Source organism: Protopterus annectens, chromosome 1.part1, assembly GCF_019279795.1.
Source record: "Protopterus annectens isolate FY-2018-M chromosome 1.part1, PAN1.0, whole genome shotgun sequence".
NCBI classification, from domain to species: Eukaryota; Metazoa; Chordata; order Ceratodontiformes; family Protopteridae; genus Protopterus; species Protopterus annectens.
In genome coordinates, this window is record NC_056726.1 from 226,976,101 (window position 1) to 226,998,776 (window position 22,676).

Consider the following 22,676-nt stretch of genomic DNA (forward strand, 5'->3'; position numbering starts at 1 on the left):
CTGGTTTCCTTCTCTTAGAGGAGTGAGTCTTGGTTTTGCTAGGGATGGCATGATCCATGCATCCTTGTAGGTGCTCATAGAATGCATTTGTAAAGGTTCCTGCATCTTGGACACTATTATCCTTTAGCGTGGGGGCTGTGAAACTTACCACCTCTGTCTTAAGTAAGGTAAAGTTTGCTATAGAAAAGTTTTTCACTGTGGTTTCCTTGGTTGGAGGTGGTGTGGTGTGGACATCCAGAGTGATTAGTTTATGGTCTGATCTAACCAGTGACAGGTTGACCTCTTGTGTGGAACACCTGTCACCCATGTTGGTGATAACCAGGTCCAATATGTTTTCACCTCTGGTAGGGGAGTTTAGCAGCTGATCCAGGGCAACTGAGTTGATAAATTCCAGCAAGCGCTGGACCTGGGAGTTTGTACTTGAGTAGTTTTCCCAGTTAACGGTATGGTAATTGAAATTGTCCAATATCAGGGTGTTCAGTAGGACCTTCATGTTTTCCAGTGTCTCCAGAGAGGCAGAGTGGTGGTCCTGGGTCATGGAGGGTGATCTGTAGCAGGCCACAATTTGCATTGCAGATTTGCCTGATGTTAGTTGCACATGGATGATCTCGGAGGTATCATGCTGCACCACTAACCTGGAGGTGTAGGTATCCTTGATGAATATGGATACACCCTCCTTTTGTGTTTCGGTCCACGTTCTGTGGCCTAAATGTGTGGTATGGGTTGTAGCCTGGTAGTGCTGGGGCATTCTGTGGAGCCTAGAACCAGGTTTCAGTTACTCCACAGATGTCGACGTTCTCCATACTGAGGAGTGCTTCAAGCACGTGTATTTTGAAATTTAAACTCCTGGCATTGAGTAGCATAACCCTCATTTTTTTATTTGTGTTGTTTACGGAGGTGGTTTGACTTTTGAGCCTAGCCTAAAAAAGGCACTATGGGGGCAGCAAGAGCCTTGGCCAGTATTCAAAAGCCTAGGGGTTACAGGTGCAAACTGTCTCTTGTGAAGCAACGAGGCCTGTCGAGCATGTCGTCCCAGGCTGACAGACACTGGATCCCCTTTGAATGACACCAGAAGCTTAGCCAATTATTGAAATTGGTCATTTTTTCTTTATACTGCGTTATCATTCTTTGTGAAGGCAGGATGCTACTAGGGTCAAGGTCATACTGGCCTGGGCTACATGTTCAGAGAGCTCTTCCATGTCTCTTTTCATGTAGCCCAGGGGGGTACGTCTCAGGTCATTCACACCAACATGAACAATGACAGAGTCATATTTGTACTTGTTCTGGAGTGACCTGAGTGCTTGTGTTACGTGGTGGATTCTGGCTCCCGACAGGCAGCTAACAGTAAACTTCTCCTTGTCCAGCCTAGTGAGTGGGGACATCAGTGTGCCTGACTATAGAGTCGCCTATTACTAGTGTGTTAGGTATGTTATTTCACCTTAAGGGCTGTGATTGTTCGGCACACTGATTTTGTGTTTTATGTGTTGTCTGGCTTTTGATGGGAGGTGAAGGTTTTTTGGGTGTCTACTTTGGAGGTCTGTGATGCTTTTGCAGGTTTTTATTTAGAGCCTCTGAGTATGATTTAGTGTATTTATGTGTATTATTTTGCCAGTGCTGGTTTAGTATGTCTGTGTGTGGCTGGAGGTGTGGTGCAGGTGTTAACCTTCTCCTCATGACTGCTTGTTCCAGTCTTGGGTGGAGAGAGCTTAGCCTCCAATTTAGCTATATAATTGCATCTCTCGCATATGTTAATGCTTTGTGGTAGGAGGAGAGGGTTGTCTGTGCACATGAGGCAGTTGTAACATTGCCTCAGGATACCCAGGTTCACCAGCAGGACTGGAAAGTATACCTGAAATTGCGCTTTCGTCATGCCTGAATAGTAGGGTGAGCTGCTTAGTCACTTGGTTGGTGAGGGATGAATAATGAGCCTTGCCCTGCTGGGCAATCAAGTGTCGGGGTATATTAGTGCTTGCTATTAGGTCTGAGCAAGTGCTGGACTGTAGGATGCTTTTTAAGTGCTTAGTTGAGAGTTAGACTACTTTCAAGGGAAAAACTGGAGAGGAGACTTGGTGGAGCTGCAATAAATTTAGCCCTAGCTAACCGGCGCTGCCCGGACGTGCAAAACTGTGAAAACACGTTTTTACAGCAGGGAAATGAAAGAGATAGAAATTAGCTCGAAATGGCCTATAAACTACTAACTTCTGGGCTGGAAGCACTCCTCCAGGGACAGATGGCTGCTCAAAACTCCCACTCTCACAGGTGAACAGCGAAACCTCCCTCTATCCAAGTAAGGTATGGGCAACTCAGAAAATTGTAACACAGCCCTGATTTCAGCACAAGCCTGAAAACTGGACTATACTAGCGTAGAAAGGGGGGAAACAAGGAAAATGTTTTTTTTTTTAAAGATAAGGCAAAACCAGTAAAAAATGCACTTAAAACAGCTTTAAATGACTACAAACAGTAAAAAAATACACTTGAAACAGCTTTAGATGACTACAATCAATCAGAAAAGGCTTTTAAACAAATTACCCAATTAACCAGTAAAAAATCTCAAAACTGAGCCCTGTTTCAATAGTCTACAATCAGACAAGTTCTAACTGCACACTCCTGCCACTGGGGTGCAGGGGAACCTTCTCCAAAAAAGAAGGCCTGTATTAGTGCTCAAGTTATACAAACAAAGCTAGATTCAGCAGGCCTGGATCTAGTCTATGCTACAGCAAACAAGGTGCACCAATTTCAGTAAGAAACAGTTCAGATATGCAGACACTATAAGCCTTTAACAAGAAATTCCCAGCTCAGAAGGGCAGAGTCCAGCCTCTCCTCCCACAAGAGTGCAGATCACGAACCTTCTTAATGTAAAATAACTGGCCTGAAGCCCAAGTGCTTAAACCAGAACTAATACACTTTTAGAATAACAGACACTGAGCTTTCAATCAGCAGTTCCCAACTTGGAAGGATGTTAGCTACCTGTCCTGCCACAACAGTGCAGACCACAAACCTTCTTAATGTAAAACAACTGGTCTGAGGCCCAAGTGCTTAAACCAAAAGGCTTAGAATGATAGTTACACCAAGCAGTAATAAATACAATTGAGTACTTTTAAGATGACGCAAAAACAAAATAAAGTAGGAAGAAACACATATACAGTGCATAGATAGTTGTGTATGTAGGGTTTAGTGTAGGGTTAGAAGTAGGGTTTTGGTGCTTTACTTTAGGGTTAGAAGTAGGGTTTGGTTAGTTTGTGTATGTGTTGTTTTTTACTGTGTTTCTGTAGGTAGTATGTTGCGGGCAGTGGGGTTGGACAACTATGAGAGATCGAGATTTCGAATTTTTAAGTTTAGTGTGTTTGACGTACTTGTATTCTGCTCCTTATGTGTCGTGCAAATTGTATTTGACTGATTCGGCTTCTGCGGGAATAAAGTAGACCCAAACTGCAAGGGGTCCAAATGGAAAGATGGCAAAAATCAGCAAAACGAGAGAAGTATTGCTGGAATTGAATTCATCCACAAGTCTTGGTGATTACCTTCATGAGGTGGACCCTGTTTTTCACCAAATCTCACAAAGATGACACTGTTATATAGACTATTTTATAAAACATATATCACGGACAGAGGTAGGTTAAAAAATAAAGAAGATAGCTGGGTGCACAAGTCCCAGGATAAAAAAGTGCCCAATCCTGGTAGGCACACTGGTAAAAGGACTGGAAAAAATGACAGTGTAGAATCCTCAAGACATGGAAATATTCCTGCAATGGGGCTAGAACAGACCCAGTGGGAAGGATGCCCCCCCCTGTTGTAGAAGGAAGCAGTAGTCCACAAAAAAATCACAACAACTGACAGACCAAAAAAGAGCCATACAAACAATAGAGTTTACTATTGAGGAAAAGAAAGAAATTATGTATTGCTACTATTATGCGAGAAGTCCAGAATTTCCAGACAAAAGATATACAAAAAGATTAAGAGAGAAATTAGTAGAAAGAAAAATACTTCCACAAGAAAAACTGTCAGAACCTTCAAATAAAAATTTGCGTTCATTAATACAACAGATCCATGAAAAACACTATATAGACCAAGAAGGTTTGTGCCATTTGGAAAAAGAAGTGATTAAGGAAGTGCGAAAATTTAAAGAACAAAATTTAGAGATGTTTGACGTCATGACCGACCATAGGCATAGGCGAACTAGGTGACGACCTTGGATGCCGTACAGGCTGGCCTCATAAAGGTCACAGTTTTTTTATATATTTATTTTTATTTTAATTTATTTATTTTTAACAGTCCATGTGCTCTTCCCGGCGGCCTGTCTCTGAGTCGAGTGCGCCAGAACCATAGGGCGGGTGGGGGAGCACCCTCCCACTTTAACAGCTGAAGGTTATTCGCGGTATTAGTGTCTTCTCCTTTAAGGGGGAATACACATGCACATGCCAACATGGAAGCAAATACATTCTGCAGTCACATGCAAAATTTAAGCTAGCAGTTCCGTTAAGAGGGAATTAAGTCCATGTGTGATCGTGTGGCTATTCGGTTTAGAAAGAAGGTAAGTGTATGTGTGTGTCTATGTGTAATTTCACTTCTGTATGACAGAGAAAGTTTGTGTGTGTGTGTGTGTGTGTGTTTGTGTGTGTGTGTGTGTGTGTGTGTGTGTGTGTGTGTGTGCGTGTGTGTGTGTGTTGCGTGTGTGTGTGTGTGCGTGTGTTACGATGTGAGAGAGTAGGTGTGTTTATGTGTGTGCTGCTGTGTGACAACAGAGAGAAGGAAGGGTGTGTGTGTGTGTGTGTGTGTGTGTGTGTGTGTGTGTGTGTGTGTGTGTGTGTGTGTGTGTGTATAATTTCAACTAGTGGATTTGTTTGTTTTTGTTTAAGAGATAAATTACGTGTCTGTGTGCTGTGTGACAGAATAGGAGTGTGTGGAATTTAAACTAGTCATTAGCCATATGAAAGACAAGGTATGTGTGTGTTGCTATCTGACAGTAGCTATGTGCGTGTGTATTGCTACTTGAAAGAGTAGCTGTGTGTGTGTGTGTGTGTGTGTGTGTGTGTGTGTGTGTGTGTGTGTGTGTGTGTGTGTGTGTGTTTGTGTGTTATGATGTGAGAGAGTAGGTGTGTGCATGTGTGTGCTGCTGTGTGCAAACAGAGAGAAGGTAGGTGTGTGTGTGTGTGTGTGTGTGTGTGTGTGTGTGTGTGTGTGTGTGTGTGTGTGTGTGTGTATAATTTAAAATAGTGGTTCTGTTTGTTTTTGTATGATAGAGAAAGTGCATGTCTGTATGTTGTGTGACAAAATAGGAGAGTGCGGAATTTAAACTAGTCGTTAGCCATATGAAAAACAAGGTATGTGTGTGTTGCTATGTGAGAGAGTAGGTATGTGTGTGTGTGTATTGCTATGTGAGAGAGTAGCTGTGGGTGTGTGTGTGTGGGGTGGTGCATGTGTGTTTGTGTGTGCTTGAGCTTGTGTGTGTGTGTGTGTGTGTGTGTGTGTGTGTGTGTGTGTGTGTGTGTGTGTGTGTTTAACATACCTCTCAACTGTCCAGATTAAGATCATAGTTTTTGTCTGTTTCTCATAAAATGTGTCATTGTGTGGCAAATCTGAGATGACTGAAGTCAATGAATAATGAGATATATGAGTTTCAGACTTCATATCCTTCAGAAAATGCATGTTAACAGAATTCCTGTTATTCTAACAACTTTCTAAGTTAAAAATAGCAATACTTAAAATATATTGCTATTTTTTGTCTATTGTATCCATATTATTTTAAGCTTTGTCAAGATTTCTTGCACTAAGAGGTTGAGAGGTATGCATACCTCTCAGCTGTGCAGATTTTTGCAGAATGTCCATATTTTCCCTCATATTTTTGGCCTATTCCTCATAAAATTTGTGTTTTTTTGGTAAATCACTGAGGACTGAAATAACTAAATATCATGCATTTGAGTTTCAGCCTTCATTTCCTTCGGAAAATACATGCTAAGACAAATGCTGGTATTCAAGCAACTTTCTAAGTCTATAAGAGCAGTATGTATAATCTTTTCCTTTCTGCGGCCTTTGCCCCCCCTCCATTATTTTACACTTTGTTCAGATTTCTTGTGGTCTGATTTGTTCAGATTTCTTGTGCTAAGAGGTTGAGAGGTATGGAGGCATGGTATGTAATGCCCCTAGTTGCCGATTTATTTTGTGCATTTTAATGGTTCCCTCCTTTGTATTAGATGTCTAGTAACTATGAACTTATCAATTTCTCAGTCATTCCCTATTGCAATATTACCAGCTTTTTTTATTTAATGTAATGTAGGTAATTAATTCTTCAAGGGCAGCAAGCACTGAATTTGTAGATAAAACACTGAAATATAAAGTTGTTTGCCAGTAACAGCCGCTTCAATGGTTACAAATCTCTTTAATGTAGAATTATTCAGATGAATTTTACTTCTGCAGAGATTGTGCCTAATGACTGATACTGGTGGATTATAATGACAGAAGTTTGAGTGGCCTTTTATGAATAAAATGTTCTGAAATGGGCAGTTTTATCATTATTGGCTTATAGATTTTGTTTCATTGCTTACTGGAAAAAATGTTAAAAATTACAAATTTAAAACGCACTCTAACAAGTGGCACTTTATTATACAATGAATATAATTTAATACAATCAAGAAGGTGATTCAAATAACACGTACATGAATGCATGGCCATAAAACTGTGTTAAAAAAGCTGATAGTTTGAAAATAGCCCAAAGGTAAATATAATTCTCCATTGGCCAGATGCATTTTATTTGAATGTGGGTTTTAATGTTGTTTCAATGAATGTGAGTTTCAATGGCAGAAATGTTTAGTGCTTGTGCTGAGTCTGTTTTCATTGTGAGACTGTATTGTTTGTTTAGCAAATGGCTGTCAGTATTTGTACATTTGATTTCGATATCTGTAATCATTGTAGAAGTAAATAGAACAGTATACAAACTGATAGGTTTGAACAATGTTCATGGTACCTGGGGAGAAATAGCCAAGTAATGCAACATTGGTATGGCTGGGGAGGGGACTACTGCAGGAAGGGCTACTCTGGTGTTCCCCAATCCATTACTGTGCCTAGAGCCCCATTTGATCATGATCTGGTTCTGCTAATTAATGTATGAGAATAGCTTACATGGTCTCTTTAAATCCCAAAAATTCACTGTGTGATGGTGGTGTCTTCTCCTTTAAGGAGGACCATCCGTGCGTCACATGCACACATTCTGACAGGAGTATCGGGTCGTGAAAAATTACTGTTTTCAAAAGTGGGTCTCAGCCCATGAAGGTTTGAGATCCACTACTCTGCACCAACAATCAGACTGCTCACAGAAATGTGAGTTTGAGTTTCTGTACATTTTCAGGGAATTAAGAGTTTCAGTGCATTTTCAAGGGATTACGAGTTTCAGTTCATTTTCATGAAACTGCCATTAGTATGTACTCCTTTGTAGGAGATGCCTAGTAACTATGAACTTGTCAGTTTGTCAGTCATTTCTTATTATAATATTACCAACATACCAATTTTTTAAATGTAACATAGGCAATTAATTCTTCAAGGGCAGCAGGCACTGAATTTTTAGATGAAACATTGCGATGTAAAGTTGTTCGCCAGTAGCAACCTCTTCATTAGTTACAGATTTGTTTAATGTGGAATTATTCAGATGATTTTACTTCAGCAGAGACTGTATGCATTGAGTGATATTGGTGGATTGCAATGACAGAAGTCTGAGTGCCCTTTTATGGTTGAAATTTTCTGAAATTAGTAGTTTTGTCATTATTGGTTCAAATGTTTTGTTTCATTGCTTATTAAAAGAATGTTTAAAACAACAAATTTAAAACACATTCTAACAAGTGGTGTTGTATTATATAAGGAATTTGATCAGGAAGGTGAATCAAAGAACAAATACATGTATGCATGGCCTAAAAATGTGTGCAAGGAATCTGTTTTAAAAACAGCCCAAAGAGTAAATTTAATCCAACACTGGCCAGATGCGTTTTCTATGAATGTGGGTTTTCATGCTGTTTTAATGAATGTGAGTTTCAAGGGCAGAGAAGTGTACTGCTCATGCTAAGTCTGTTTTCATTGTGAGACTGTGTTTGTTTAATAAATGGCTATCTGTGTTTGTACTATTTTATTTCAATATCTTAATCACTGTAGAAGTAAATAAGAAAACAGTATACATACTGATATCCTTGCACAGTGTTTATTGAAATTGGTGAGAAACAGCCAAGTAATGGAACACTGGAATGGCTAGAGAGGGGGCTGTTGTTGGGGGGGGGTTTGCTGCAGGAGAGGCTGCTGTGGGGGGCCCGATCTATTACCTTGCCTGGGGGCCTAATTGACCATGATCCAGCTCTGGTATTTAAAGTAGGAAATATGTATGCAAAGGTAGTTACTTAACTCATTTGCACTTAGATCCCTTAGTCAGTTTGTGTAACAGCTTAGCTATTAAGTGTGTTGAGGTAGCTTTTCTTCCTATGCATTTAAATAACTGAAGGAAATGACTGGAGTAGCATTCTTGGAGGGTGACCTTCCTATGGGCGTGGCTCAAATAGGGGTGTTTCATGAGTAGGGTGTGGGTGGGACTTAAGGGGTGCCAGAGCACTACTTCGCCTAGAGTGCCATTTCAGCTGGCCCTGACTGAAGGGTATAAAAAAGAAACATAGAGAAGAGAGATTTGATATGGTGCAATATTTATGCAAAGGAGAAAGCCAAATTAATCAACACAAAAAAGGAAACCCCTAAGATATTTGAAGAGAAATATAAGCAAAGGCATCCAGATATGGAAAATTTCACAATAAAAGAAAAGATCAGAAAGAGGGAATCTAGAACAGAAGATTACTCAAGTAGCAGTTAAAAAAATAAAAGCTGAAGTTATGGAATATTTGTGAAGTGAAGGATTCAGTGTAGAAAGTGTAACACAGGTCATATCAAAAAATGATGGAATAACTAGTCACCAAAGTAAGGAGAAACAAGAGGAACAGGAGACATCTGAAGAAGAAATATGAACATGGGAAAGAAAAAGAGATCTAATATGGTGCAATATTTTTGCAAAGGAGAAAGCAAAACTAATCAATGCAAAAAGAGAAGCACCAAAGATATTTGAAGAGAAATACAGGCAAAGGCATCCAGATATAGAAAATTTTACAGTACAAAAAAGAGAAAACAAAGAGGAAAAGTAGAAAATAGGATTAGTAATGGAGAAGTTAAAGAAATAGAAACTGAAGTTATAGATTACCTGCAAAGTAAAGGATTTAGTGTAGAAAGTTTAACTCAGATAACAACATAACAGGTTAGAGCAATGGACACCAAAATTAAGGAGAAACTAGTGGAGCAGGAAGCATCTAATCAGTTGACATATGAAGATACTTTGGAGCCTCCCATAGGAAACCAGTACAAAGGTTCAGTTGGAGCTATACAGCAAGGGAAAGAACAGGAGACTGTGGCAACTCTGACACAGACAATGTCGTGGAGTGATAGGCCGGTGAGTTCCATATGAAAGAGAAATAGATGACACAGGGTGAAACTAAAGAGAACGTGGCATAGTAAGAAGCTCTGGAACTTTCTATAGAATGCCTGCAGGAAATGGCAAACAAAGAATGTGCCCTCAATTTAGAAGAAAATGATCTAAGAGAAGAGTTGCTTGCTTTAATAGAGAGGGATAGACATATTAAGATTAATGAAAGAAATAGACTGCAGAAGGTCAATAAAACCCAAAAAGTTAGAAGTTTGATAAAACAAATGAACACAGTAATTAGGACTGTCCATAGAGATTCATGAGATATAACAGAAATAAATAGGATACATTACTATGCAGACAAATTAATAACAGATAAAGTCCTACCACAAGAACACATGGTAGTAAGGGAAAGGAGGGGAAAAATCAAAGGCCATCATGGAAATATTGAACAGAGAAAACTATAAACCAATTAAAACAAGAAGTGTCACTGTTAGAAGAGTGTAGAAGAGAGAACAGATCAACAAAAATACTCAGAAAATAGACGTGATAAAAGTAATGTGCAGTATTATAATGGATCACGATTTAACATGCGCTGTCACAAATAAACTAAAAATATCAGCACAGGCAGAAAAACTTAGACGATACACAGATAAATATAAAGGAAAAGTGCAAAATATGCAATTTATTGATGACCCAAAGACGTTTTATAGAGGGAAACAAGGTGAAAGGAATTGAAAGACCACCAATAAAAGAAGAAATAGATACATTTTGGAGAAATGTTTATGATGATCCTGTGGAACATAACAAAGGTGCTAAATGGATAGAAGAAATAAAAGAAAGAATAAGAAGTTCAAATGTACAGGATGTGAAATGGGTTGAAGTAACGGCCAGAGAGACTGAACAAAGTTAAGAAAAGCCTGTAAATGGAAAACCCTTGGCCAAGATGCAGTACCTAAGTTCTGTCTGAAAGTATTAATATCTTTGCACGAAGATTTAACCATGAGTAAGAACTATTTATATGTGCACCCTGAACAGATACCAGCCTGGCTAACAACAAGAAAAACAATGCTCCTACTTAAGAGTGAACCTGCAAGCTGCCCTAAAAAATACAGACCAATAACTCCCCTTCCTATGATGTATAAACTATACAATGGAATTGATGTCGACAGAGTTTATATTCATTTAGAAGAAAACGGAATTATGGCAGTAGAACAAAAGGGTAATAAAAGAAAGTCATAGGGAACAGAGGATCTTTTGTTGTTAAATAAAGTCATAGTGGAGAAATGTAAAAAGGGGAAGCATCTAAGTATGGCATGGTTAGACTATAAAAAGCATTTGACAGCATCCCACATTCATGTAAAAAAAGAATGCTTAAAAATGTATAAGATACATCTTACATTGATAAAATACATCACAGCAACCATGAAACAGTGGCAAACCACTTTGCAGTTAAGCCATGATAAAGGAAAAAAATATTATTCCAGGGATAAAAATCCAAAGAGGGATATTCCAAGGCGACTCGCTGTCACTGCTGCTCTTTTGTCTTGCCCCTTAACTCATTTAGCTGTCTGTTTAACAGATTAGGTCATGGCTATAATTTGGCTTCCAGAAAGCAACAAAGTGTAAGGACTTCTCATCTTTTCTTTGTCAATGATTTAAAACTGTATAGCTCATCAGATGAGGAACTGAAACCACAACTGCAAGTAGTCAAAATGTTTCAGATGATATAAGAATGTTATTTGGTCTTGATAAATGTGCAAAAGCAACCTTTAAAGCAGGAAAGCTGCAGCACCAAGAAAACATCAGTTTGGGATAAGAATGTTATCTAAAAGTACTTTAGCAAGAGGGAGTGTATAAAATTTTGGGACCCGATGAAGGATCAACAATGAAACATGCACAAATAAGAATAAAACTCAGAAAGTAATATTTTAGAAGACTTAAATCAATCCTGAAAACAGTGGTGACATCTAGGAACAAAGTTCAAGCTATAAATCAATTTGCTCTTCCTGTCCTGACTTACAGTTTTGGAGTGATTGACTGGATCCAAAAGGTGTTGAATAGATCAGACAGGAAAACAAGAAGGATTCTTCATGCTCATCAAATTATTTGTAAAAATCAGTGCATACCTAGATTATATATTCCCTGTTACGAAGGAAGTATGGGCCCTTGAAATTGATTACATGTATAGATCTGCAATCACGAGACTGCATACACATCTGTTGACCTCACAAGACCCAAACATAGTGAAAGTTTTGAAACATGAGGAGACTAAATCTAAGATGAATTCCCTTCTTACTCTAGCAGAAGCATATCTGCATCAAGCAGGACTAGAAATCAAACAAGAAGTAGATAAAGATTAGGCAGCAACTGAATGTGGCAAAAAAGCAAAACAAAGAATATAATGTGAAGGATCAGACGAGAAGGCAAGAAATGTGGAAAATGCATAAATATAGCTGGAAGCATAGAAAACTACTGGAACAACCTCATGCTGATCAAGATCAAAAGCAGAAATGGTTAAGGAGAGGCAAATTCTAACCAAAAGATGAAAGGTTAATATTGGCGACCCAAGATAGTGGACTAGTGTACAGGTTGGTTTACAAAGTCCATTCTGAGAGAAACAGACAAATGTAGTTACTGTAAAACAGAATTAGAAACAGTTGAACACCTTGTTGCTGGTTGTGACATACTAATGGCATAAGGACTGTATACTGAAAGGCATAATAATGTGGCAAGATTGTTGCGCTCAGGATTGTGCAAACATTATAATATTGAAGTAGATGAAAAACACTGGAAACATGAGCCACAAAGTATCATAGAAAATCATGAAGTCTACCTCACATGGTATCACCCAACGGTTCATAAAATAGATGCAAGAAAACCTGATCTAGTGGTCCATGAAAAGAAGGCAAAAGTAGCATTGATCACTGAATTTTCTACACCCAGTGACTACAGTGTCTTACATACAGAGATACAGAAAGTCATACAATATCAGAATTAGCAAGCAGAAATGAGAACAATGTGGAAGAAAGAGACCCAAACAGTTTCAATAGTAGTAGGAGCAACGGGTTTTATAAAAAAAAGAATCTACAATTGCCTCTAGATATGTCACTGATACATGTAACTCCATACTAATTGCAGAGGGAGTCATTATTGGGGACACTGCAGGTGCTATGAAGATCACTTCTGGATAACATCAAAGATTGAAACAATACTAATTTCATGAACATTTATCATACTTTGACTTAGGAATGCAGTCCATTTCCATCATGGTATTATAAACCCAAAAGACTTGGAGAAATTAAAAAAGAGAGAAATAAAGTTCACAAATGGACAGCATACAGATATAGCTATCAACTTACAGATGCATATAGCCAGAGATTTTGAGACCTTGGGTAACAGTAGAGGACCCAAAGAAGACCAAAGTTGGAATTAACCTATCAAGGGAAGGAGAGATCCATTACCTTTTTACCAAAGATTACCAGCATTGGCAGAGAGAAACAAGCACCAAAATGTAAATGAGAAGAAGTTTCAAGAAACTAGACTACAGTGAAAAGGATTATGGAGAAACCCTTTGAGATAGAGAGAGAGACAAAGAGAGAGATGGGCTTCAGGTCAGAAGAACATCAAGGCAAATCCTTTATATTGCTGTACTGAGTTACCTTTCCTTGAAAGAGTAGAATATAGAGTGGATATAGAGATTCCTGTTTCTGTCCTAGTGGGAGATGTTACTGAGCCTTTCACCTCCCAAGGTGCAGAGGAGGAGGAGGAGGAGGATCCAAGTCTGTCGGACCTCCAGAAATTTAGGATGAAGCACTGATCCATGCTAGGAAGAACATATCCAGGAAAGTAGATTGCCTGAGCATATCCCTATTTTGAATTGCAAAATAACTTGATGTCTAGTATAGCAATAGAAATATCAATTGTTAGTACTAAGCCTTTCAGACAGTAAATAATGAAAATGTTTCACAACCATGTAGTTGCATGGCAACTTGGGCATGTATAACACTAAAGCAAGATTTCCAGGAATAATTTATTGGATAGGTATCCAAAAAGAGATTGAAAACTATTGCAGTAGTTGTCTTGATTGTCAGCTCAAGCTTCAGGATTCTTTTGATTCCAATGCCTTGAACTGAAACTCTTTTTGAGAAAATTGCTGTGGATATAGCAGAACTGTAGAGACACGCAGCAATGGACTCCATTTTATTTTGATGGTAGTGGGAGACTCCCTTTTAAGGTCTCAGAGATAAGAAGTCTAAAAGTTCCTTTTGAGGAACAAAGATATCTTTTCTGAGTTGACTGGAATAATGATGTTTATCAAATGTCATGTAAAAGTACTCAGTCCCAGAAAGACGTGATCCAAAAGAAATTGCAAAAATGTTGGAATTAGGGTAACAGAAGAATCAGATAAGAACAGGCCTTTTTTGTTAATTCCAAAACTGGACGGTTTTGTCTGCTTTTGTAATGTCTTCAGGAGAGTGAACAGTACCGCCAGATTTGACAAGTACTCTATGCCCAAGGTACATGAGTTGATAGACTGAGCAGATAGGGCAAGGCTTCTAACTATCCAGTATCTTACAAAAGGATACTGGCAGATCCCCTTAACTAATGAGGCTAAGCAGAAGACTGCCCTTTCAACAATAGATGGCTTGTTTCAGTACAGTGATCTTTCCTTCCATCTCCATGGGCTCAGGCCATGTTAAACAAAATAACGAACCATGTATTGAAGCTTCACCATTCCAATGTTGCAGTCTATATTGATGAAGTTGTGCACTACTCAGTAAACTGGGATTCACATCTTCCCAAGGTCTAAGTAGTGTTGGATTCCCTAAGTTATGTTGGACTAACAGTAAATGCCTCAAAGTGAAACATATGTATAAGCAATATGCTGTTTCTTGGATGTGTAATTGGGAGGGGGGGGGGTTAATCAAACCTCAGAAAGAAAAAAAACAGAGGCTATAAGGGATTGGCTAATTCTCCAAATGAACAAGCAAGTGGGAGCTTTTTTTTAGGTCTTACAGGATATTATAGAAAATGTAATCCCTAACTTGCTTCAATAGCCTGGCTTATCTGCTTACAAACCAAAGCAAAAGTAAGTGTACTGAATGGATCAGGAAGAATAGGAATCTTTTCATGAAGAGAATGTGTATGATCTGAACCAGTTCTGAAGTGACCTATCTTCCATAAACTGTTAACGGTCTATTCAGATGCTTCAGAGCTACAGTTGTGAGCAGTCCTAACTCAGAAACAATGATATAAAGAGTATCCTATCTTCTATTAAAACAAACAGCTAAAAAGGTAGAGACTAAATATTCTGCAATAATCAGAGAATACTTGCATATTAAATAGCCTTTAGGAACACTGATATTACCTGGTGAGTAGAGAATTCATCCTAGTTGAAGTGCTTTCCCATTACAGTACTTGTATCTACAAAAAGACGTCCTTATAGTTCTGCATTAAAAACTTATTCCCTAGGCTGTTGACAACCCAAAGACATTCTACCCGGCTTGAAACTGGTGAGTTCATGCTTGGTGGATCATTTGTAGTTATAGCATGGTAGTTCCATTGACAAGAAATAGGAAAAAGACATAAATGATGCATATAGCTGGCTTTTAGTGTGAGCCAGGGCCATTAGTAAAGCAGCCATATGTCATTGGAAAACAGTTATTACACAGAGGACTTCTGGTTAGGAGGAAAATAAGAATAAGGCCAGTTCCATGAATATCACCTGAGTTAATGATAATTGATAGAAAGTGTGCACATCATCATATTTAAGAACATATCAGGAAAGGCATAGCAGGATTTGATTTGAAGTTGTTGGGAAACTGTTTTGAAGCTCCTGAAGCAAGAATCTGAAAGCATGTGGAAATCATGGTGATAGACATGCTGATTCATTTCACCTGAGCATGTTGGTTAAGTCGTTACTTTCTGATTTTGTAGGGTGCATTTGGGAGGTTTGATCAGTAAAACTGTTTTTTTGCATCTGAATGGAACTATAAAACTGTTCATATTAACAAGCTGAATTGCGTCTGTACTGTTGGTTTATTTTATTTTTCCTAGTGAAGTTAACCTCTCTTTATGTTTGAACCATAAATCTACTAATTTGCAAGATGTTACTGAGTGTTTGCTATATAAAATGCCACAGTATATTAATTTGTTTGAGGATTTTGCCAAATTGAGAATGCTCCTTTTTTTGAAAAATGAGGCATGTGAATTACTGCTGCAGAAGTCAATGGTAATGTTTAAGGCTGTTTGAAGAGAGGTGGTTCAGTGAAGTTAAGGACAGTACTGTCAAGTCTGCAATTATTTGCATATTCTGCTGGCCACATGCAAGGGTCAGTTTTAACACATGAGAAAAAGGTGCAATAAAGTAGTGGTCTCAGTGCAATACTTTGAGTGACACAGAATGGTGAAGACAGAAGGCCACTTATATTGACCTTTTGTATATCACCATGTAACCGATTGGGAATACAGGTTATTAAGGCTATACTTACCATAAAATCCCTGAGTTTGTGTATAACTTTTATCTTCTGAAGTGTATTTAATACTTCAGACAGATTGATGCAAGTAGCTTTGAGAAATAAACCTTTATCTTGGATGATGATTAAACTTTCAAACATGTATGAATTTAAGTATGTAAGTTTTGCATTTGACAAAACTATACTAGTTCAGGTCACAGAGAAGTAAAATTTTTCTGCCCCCTAAGTTCTACGATGAATTGCTCCATCACTTTGGAGAATATATTGCAGGTTGAGGTTTTTGTTGATTCTAGTACTGATTGTGAACTTTGGAGCTTGTAAAACAGCTAATCTTTTGTCTACAGGGGCCCACCAGTGCCCTCATGGGAGGAAGGTACAGTTTGGACTAATCTAGTTAGAGTTACTGTTGCAGGGCTCTGTTTAGGGCATTTTGATTGGATTATTGAACTTTGACTGTTTCCTGTTTTTCTGCTTTAATAAGCCTCTGCTTGAATAGGTTCATGCATGCCCGCTCATAGCTGCAGTGAGTTAGGCCTTCTGCCCTTGCTCTACTGTGTTACAAATACCTGCTGAGAGCCTACAAATGATAAGTGCTTATTTTCAACTGTTATCTACACTTTCAGATTAACTAAAAGAATATTTGCTGCATAGCTGTTTGTTTAAACTGTGCAACTGTATTATACTGCATTTTTAAATTGTCTGCTAACTGAATTCCTCTTACAGCTGGAATTGCTATTTATCTGCTTGTTTTGTTCATCTTACTTGTTTGCTGCACTTGAAAAACAATAGCACAGTCTATGTTCAGGTTTTTGCTGAATCTAGTACTGTCTTTTACCTTTGTAGCTTGTAAAACAGTTATTCTTTTGTCTGGAGATGCCCCCTGTGCTGTTGTGGGAGAATGGTAGAGTTTGGACTGATCTGGTTAGAGTTACTGTTGCAGGGCTCTCTTTAGGGTGTTTTGGTTGGTTAATTTGAACTTTGGTTGTTTCCTGTTTTTCTGCTTTAATAAGCCTCTGGTTGAACTGGTTAATGCTTGTTTGAGATGGTTTGCGCATCGCAAAGCATCATGCTCTGCTGTGCAGAGGGATTGCTGGTTACAGACCCCTGCTCTCTAGCCTCATAAATATTACCTAAATCAGAGCTCTTCATGCCTAAACCTACTTATGCCTGCCTCTACTGTATTCTTTCTTCAACTGTTATAGCCAGACCAAGTTTATTCCTAGGACCATAAACTGTCATTTTCCCTCCTTTTCTCCTACCAGCCTGGTTGACATGGCTCTACTGAGGCAGTGTAGCAACTGCCTCATGTACACTAGCAACTCCCTACTTCTAAATCTTTCCTGTACCATTTGTGAGAGATGCCGTTACATTATGAATCTGGAATCACAGTTCTCTCACACAATAGGTAGTAATACAGAGTGGATTGTCAGCCCACCTACCACAATACCACAACTCCTACTCATGACCCACAGCATAGACATAGACCAACATATGCAGACGTACTCACAAAAAATATACCTAAACACCACAGACCTCCAAGACACATACATAGTAAACCAACCATAACACCCAAAACACACAATACACACAATGACACATGCACAAGTGTCTCCAAATATCTTAGTCATAGGAGAGTCTATAGTGAGACACACAGATGCCCCCATCATGAGTCTCAACAAGGAGAAAGTCATAGTCAGTTGTCTTTCTGGTGCCAGGATTTATCAGATCATGCAGGCATTCAAGATTCACAAAAAGTACTGTTATGATTTGGTCATATTACATGTCAATGTGAACAACATGAGATATACCTCCCTGGACTACATGAGGAGAGACATGATTTAGCTCTCTAATTATGTGTCACAGGCAGGAATGTCCCTAGTCTTGAGCAGCATATTACCCTCACCTAGGATGATACCACAATATATAAAGAAAATCATTGACTTCAATAACTGGCTTAGTTTCTGGTGTCATTCTAAGGGGATCCAGTTTCTGTCATCCTGGGATGACATGAAAGATAGACCTTGATGCGCTTTGCCAGAGATGGTCTTCCACTGCCTCCCCTGGGATTTTGGCTACTTGTAAAGGCTCTTGCCACCCCCATAGTGTCTTTTTAGGCAATGTCACAAGGATAAAATTCCCAATGTAAAAGACAACCTCAATGTTGTGCTGCTAAACACAAGGAGTCTTAGCATGAATCTGCAATCACTCAAAGCAGTCCTCACCTTGGAAGATGCTGACATCTGTGTAGTCATGGAGACCTGATTCAAGGCAATGGAGAACACCAGCCATACCAGAGTTACATCTCCTTCCACACATTCATAGCATGAAAACTAAAGGAGGCAGTTTATCAATATTCATTAAAGACAAGTACACCTCTAGATTGGTAAAACAGTAGGATTCCTTGTAGACACTTCAGGTGCAACTAACTGTTGGTAGGACACCTATTCAAGTCACTGCCAGCTACAGGACCTCCTACAGGAATCAAGATACCCATTCTGCCTACTTGGATCTACTGGTATACATCAAGACACATAAGAACACAGTGTTTCTGGGTGGTTTTAATTACCCATCCATTGACTAGGTAAATAGCTTGTGCTCAAACTCATTTGTCCAAATATTCCTCAGTTTCATTAACTCCAATGCCCTGGACCAATTGATGGACACCCCAACTAGGGGTGACAACATCTTGGATCTGATGTTTACCAATATGAGGAACTACTGTAACACCTCCACTGTGAGGTCTTCCCTTGTCAGATCTGACCACAAATCAGTCTCATTCCTATCACACCAGACCCACCCCCCAGCAGCAACTGAACAAAACAACTTCTCCAGAGCAGATTATATTCTTCTAAGGGATGGTATAAATAGTTTAACTTCACCTCCACCCTCAGATGGAACTGGCAACTATGCCGAGTACTACACCAATGCTTTTACAAACACCTGTATAACTACATTGATATGGCCGTACCTGATAGGACCAAACCAATCTATTCAAGGATGAGAAAATCTGCCTGGTGAATAATTGCCATTAGCAGGCTTTACAATAAAAGGAAGAAATTGTTGTCCAAAAGTAAGAGGAAGTATGCCATAAACTGGAAGCACTCCATCCTCAGCTTAAACAACCAAATAGTACTTCTTGTGAAGTCATCCAAACTAACTATGAATCCAAATTAGCACCCTCAACTAAGGACAACCACAAGGTGTTCTTTAGTTACATCCATAGCCTAAAAGGTAAGACCCAGATGTGCACAGAACTGGTAGTTAATGATATCACATATACTGAGCCTGTGGACATAGCAAACCTGTTAGCCAACAGGTTATGTAAAAACTTCAATCCCCTGTTCCTACCACACATACCCCATGACATTCCTTTCACCTGTCCCCCACCTTGTATCTCTAGAGAGCAGGTCATAAATGCCCTCTCTAAGGCCAAAAACACAGCACCTATGGGACCTGATAACAGGCTGTGTCTTACATGGACTCCAACAAGAATTAGCAAAACCATTGGGCAAATTTTCAATCATAGTATAAGTACTGGCTTCATCCCAGCTGAATGGAAAATGGCCACCCTTATCCCCTTGTACAAGGGTGGTGCTTCCACTGACCCCAGGAACTATAGACCTATTAGCCTGACTAGACTTATCTGCAAGGCCATGGAGCAAATCATTATGGACCTTATCAACAAAGATATAGGTAATCTCCAAACAATTGATCCTATTCAGTTTGAATTTGTCAAAGGGAGATCATGCCTGATAAATATGGTGGACTTCTTCAAGACAGTCACCAGAACCCTGTATGAGGGGAAAACTGTGCATACAGCCACTTGGAGTTGGCCAAGGTTTTTGATACTATTCCCTCTCAGGCATTATTGACAAACTCATCTAGCTAGGAACCAACCCTTATATCATTAGGTGGGTCACTAACTGGCTCACCAATAGAACCCATACAGTCAAAATAGGGAAATCCATCTCTAACAACAGACCGATAATCAGTGGTGTTTCACAGGGATCAGCCCTGGGACCTCTATTGTTCAGAATATATGTCTCTGAAGTGCAAGCAAAAAGTATAGGTCTGTGGCTGACAAAGTTTGCTGATGACTGCAAACTGGGAGTGGTCATGAATCCCCAAACAATGTCAAAATCCTACAAAAGGGTCTTACTTAAACAAATGATTGGTGCCAAAGTCATGGCCTTAACCTCAATGGAAAAAAGTGTATTAACATCCCTTTCAGTAAGAGTGATGTTCCTACTCACTACCACATCAACAGAAACACCCTAAGCATGCACTCAGTGGTGAGAGACCTGAGCATAGAGGTTGCCAGCAACCTTAACTTTGATCAACATGTCTCCACAGTGGTAAGAAGGGCATTCTATATTGCTCATCTCATAACTAAGGGCATTTCCTCCAGAAAAAAAGAAGTTATAATATCCCTGTACTCTTTCCTCATCAGGCCAATAATTGAGTACAACGGCCCTTTGGTATGTACCTTTCCAGGCACCTGCAGCAATTGGAGAGACCACAAAACTTCCTCACAAGGAGAATTCAAGGTACTCAGCATCTGTCGTATGTGTATCTGCTGAAATAACCGTTGCTTTACTCTGCTTCATACAGACTACTCAGAGGCAATCTCTGCCTTGCTTATAAGGCAATCTCTGACTCTGCTTTATTGGAAATGCTGCATATCTGTAAGTCCAATGGCTCATGGGTTACTCTCTCTAAAGACCTTAATCTGGTATGTGACATTAATTGACCCTGCTGGAGGGAAAGGTTTGTCTCCCAGAGGTTATCACACTTGTGGAACAGATTTCCAATTCATATCAAGCAGAGCACCTCTTTGGCCCTCTTTAAGCCCAATCTGGACAATTGGATGGGTAACTGTAACTTCACCCCAGGGGTTCCACCTGTGTCTCTCTTGGAAAGGGGCAATAGGTGCTGATTGTGAAATGAAGGGCATAAATTGGCTTGTAGGGCCCTAGGGCCATTAGCCTAGTAACTTCCTATGATCCAATGATCTCTGATTGATCTGTAATTACCAGGATCCGTGGAAGGGTTTCCATTGTAGATTATGACCATAGTATAATTGTTCCAGATATGATAGACAGAGTTAGTTGGTATGCTCTGTTAACAGTGTGTTAATATAATGTGCTATTTTTAACTACACAGATTGGCCTTCCTGGTCTGTCAGTTGGCACCATGGAAATAAAGACTCAAATTTTAATGAGGACCGAAGTAACTACTTTAGATACATCCTTGGGTAGAATCATGCTGCAAGGAAAAAGAGTGTATGAGCTTTCTCTTAATGGTGTGAAATGTACTCCAGATCTAAATACTAGTGTGATACTTATATCTGCAAGCTTTTTAAGGGCAATACTTTTGTACTTGCACACTATATTCTCATTTCTTTCCCTTCATTTTTAGATGTGGTTGTAGAATGCTTTATTGCTGTCACCTTCTTTGATGCCAAGTTTGCCTCAAGGGAAACATTGCTTAATTTTTTTCCTTTTCCCCATCTGAAAATCCTGCCCATTGGCTGTACAACCTGCACACAACTGGCCCTTTCATTCTACAAAGGCTAGAGCTGTAGATCCCCAGGTTAGGCGAGAGCTTTATGTCCTATTCATTTCTGTCCAGATAGCTTTATCAGCCTATCGACTCCTCCTAAGTGACAATAGTTATGTGGTAGGGAATAGGCTAGCTTACTGGATTCTTGGAATGACATACCCTTCCATCTCCTTAAAAGCCTGCAAACTCGTCACTGCTGCCCGGTTGGGAAAGGCGGTATGCATACTCATACACACATCATCTGTCCCCTGATGACCAGAAATGTCCCTGCCAGACACATTGTGATCAAAGAAGCCCACTACAAGTAGGCAATACTCACAGCCACCACTTGATATCATTGATGCCATATGTCCAGCAGTTGCCCTACCCCAAGAATCAGCAAACTAGCATCAACTACACAAGTTTATCCTCACCTACTTGGTCACTCAGACACGAGACATTAATCAAGCATGAGTTGTCTGGGCCTTAGTCAGGGCTTTAGACTTAGTTTCTATTGGGCCAGACCAGTTTTATAGTTTTTGCTTGTTTTAGTGACTAGAGTTGCGATGAAGTTGACTTTAGGCTTTTTGCTTCATATTATAAAAAGAGAAGATAATCTGATGACCTAATGGATATTATTTCACACAAAGGGTTGTGAATGACTGAAACAGCTTTTATTAAAAAAGAAAAAAAATAGTGTGGTCTCAAAAAAGTAACATGTAAAAAAAATGTAAAAAACAAAAAAAAAATGTGGGAGACGGACAAAGCAATTCTTAACAGACAGAGAAGGACAAGAAAGAAATGACCTGTTAGTTAGTTAACAGAGCTGGCATGCTGAGTGGCTACTTTCTGAAGTTGTTCAGGAAGATCTTGTTTTTTTTTTTCCTAATCTGTTATCACTTTTCATGTTTATCATCCAGTATTGCATATTCCTGGGCTTTTGAGGCATTACTTTGTGGTAGTTGTTTTCTGATAGAGATTTGTAAATAGAATGCGAAAACAGATGTTCTCTTCTACATTACCTGACTTACCTACAAGCTGCACATGTTTCAGTAAAGTAGCAGGAATATTTTATGTTAGGGAAGCAAAAGGAAGTAAAATCAATTTTTAAACAGCTTTCTTAATTATACCAGAAGCTCCATTAGAGAAAAAACTCTCTATTTTATTATAAGTTTAGGAATGGTTTAATGAAAATATGGCAATAATTAAATTTTTATTCA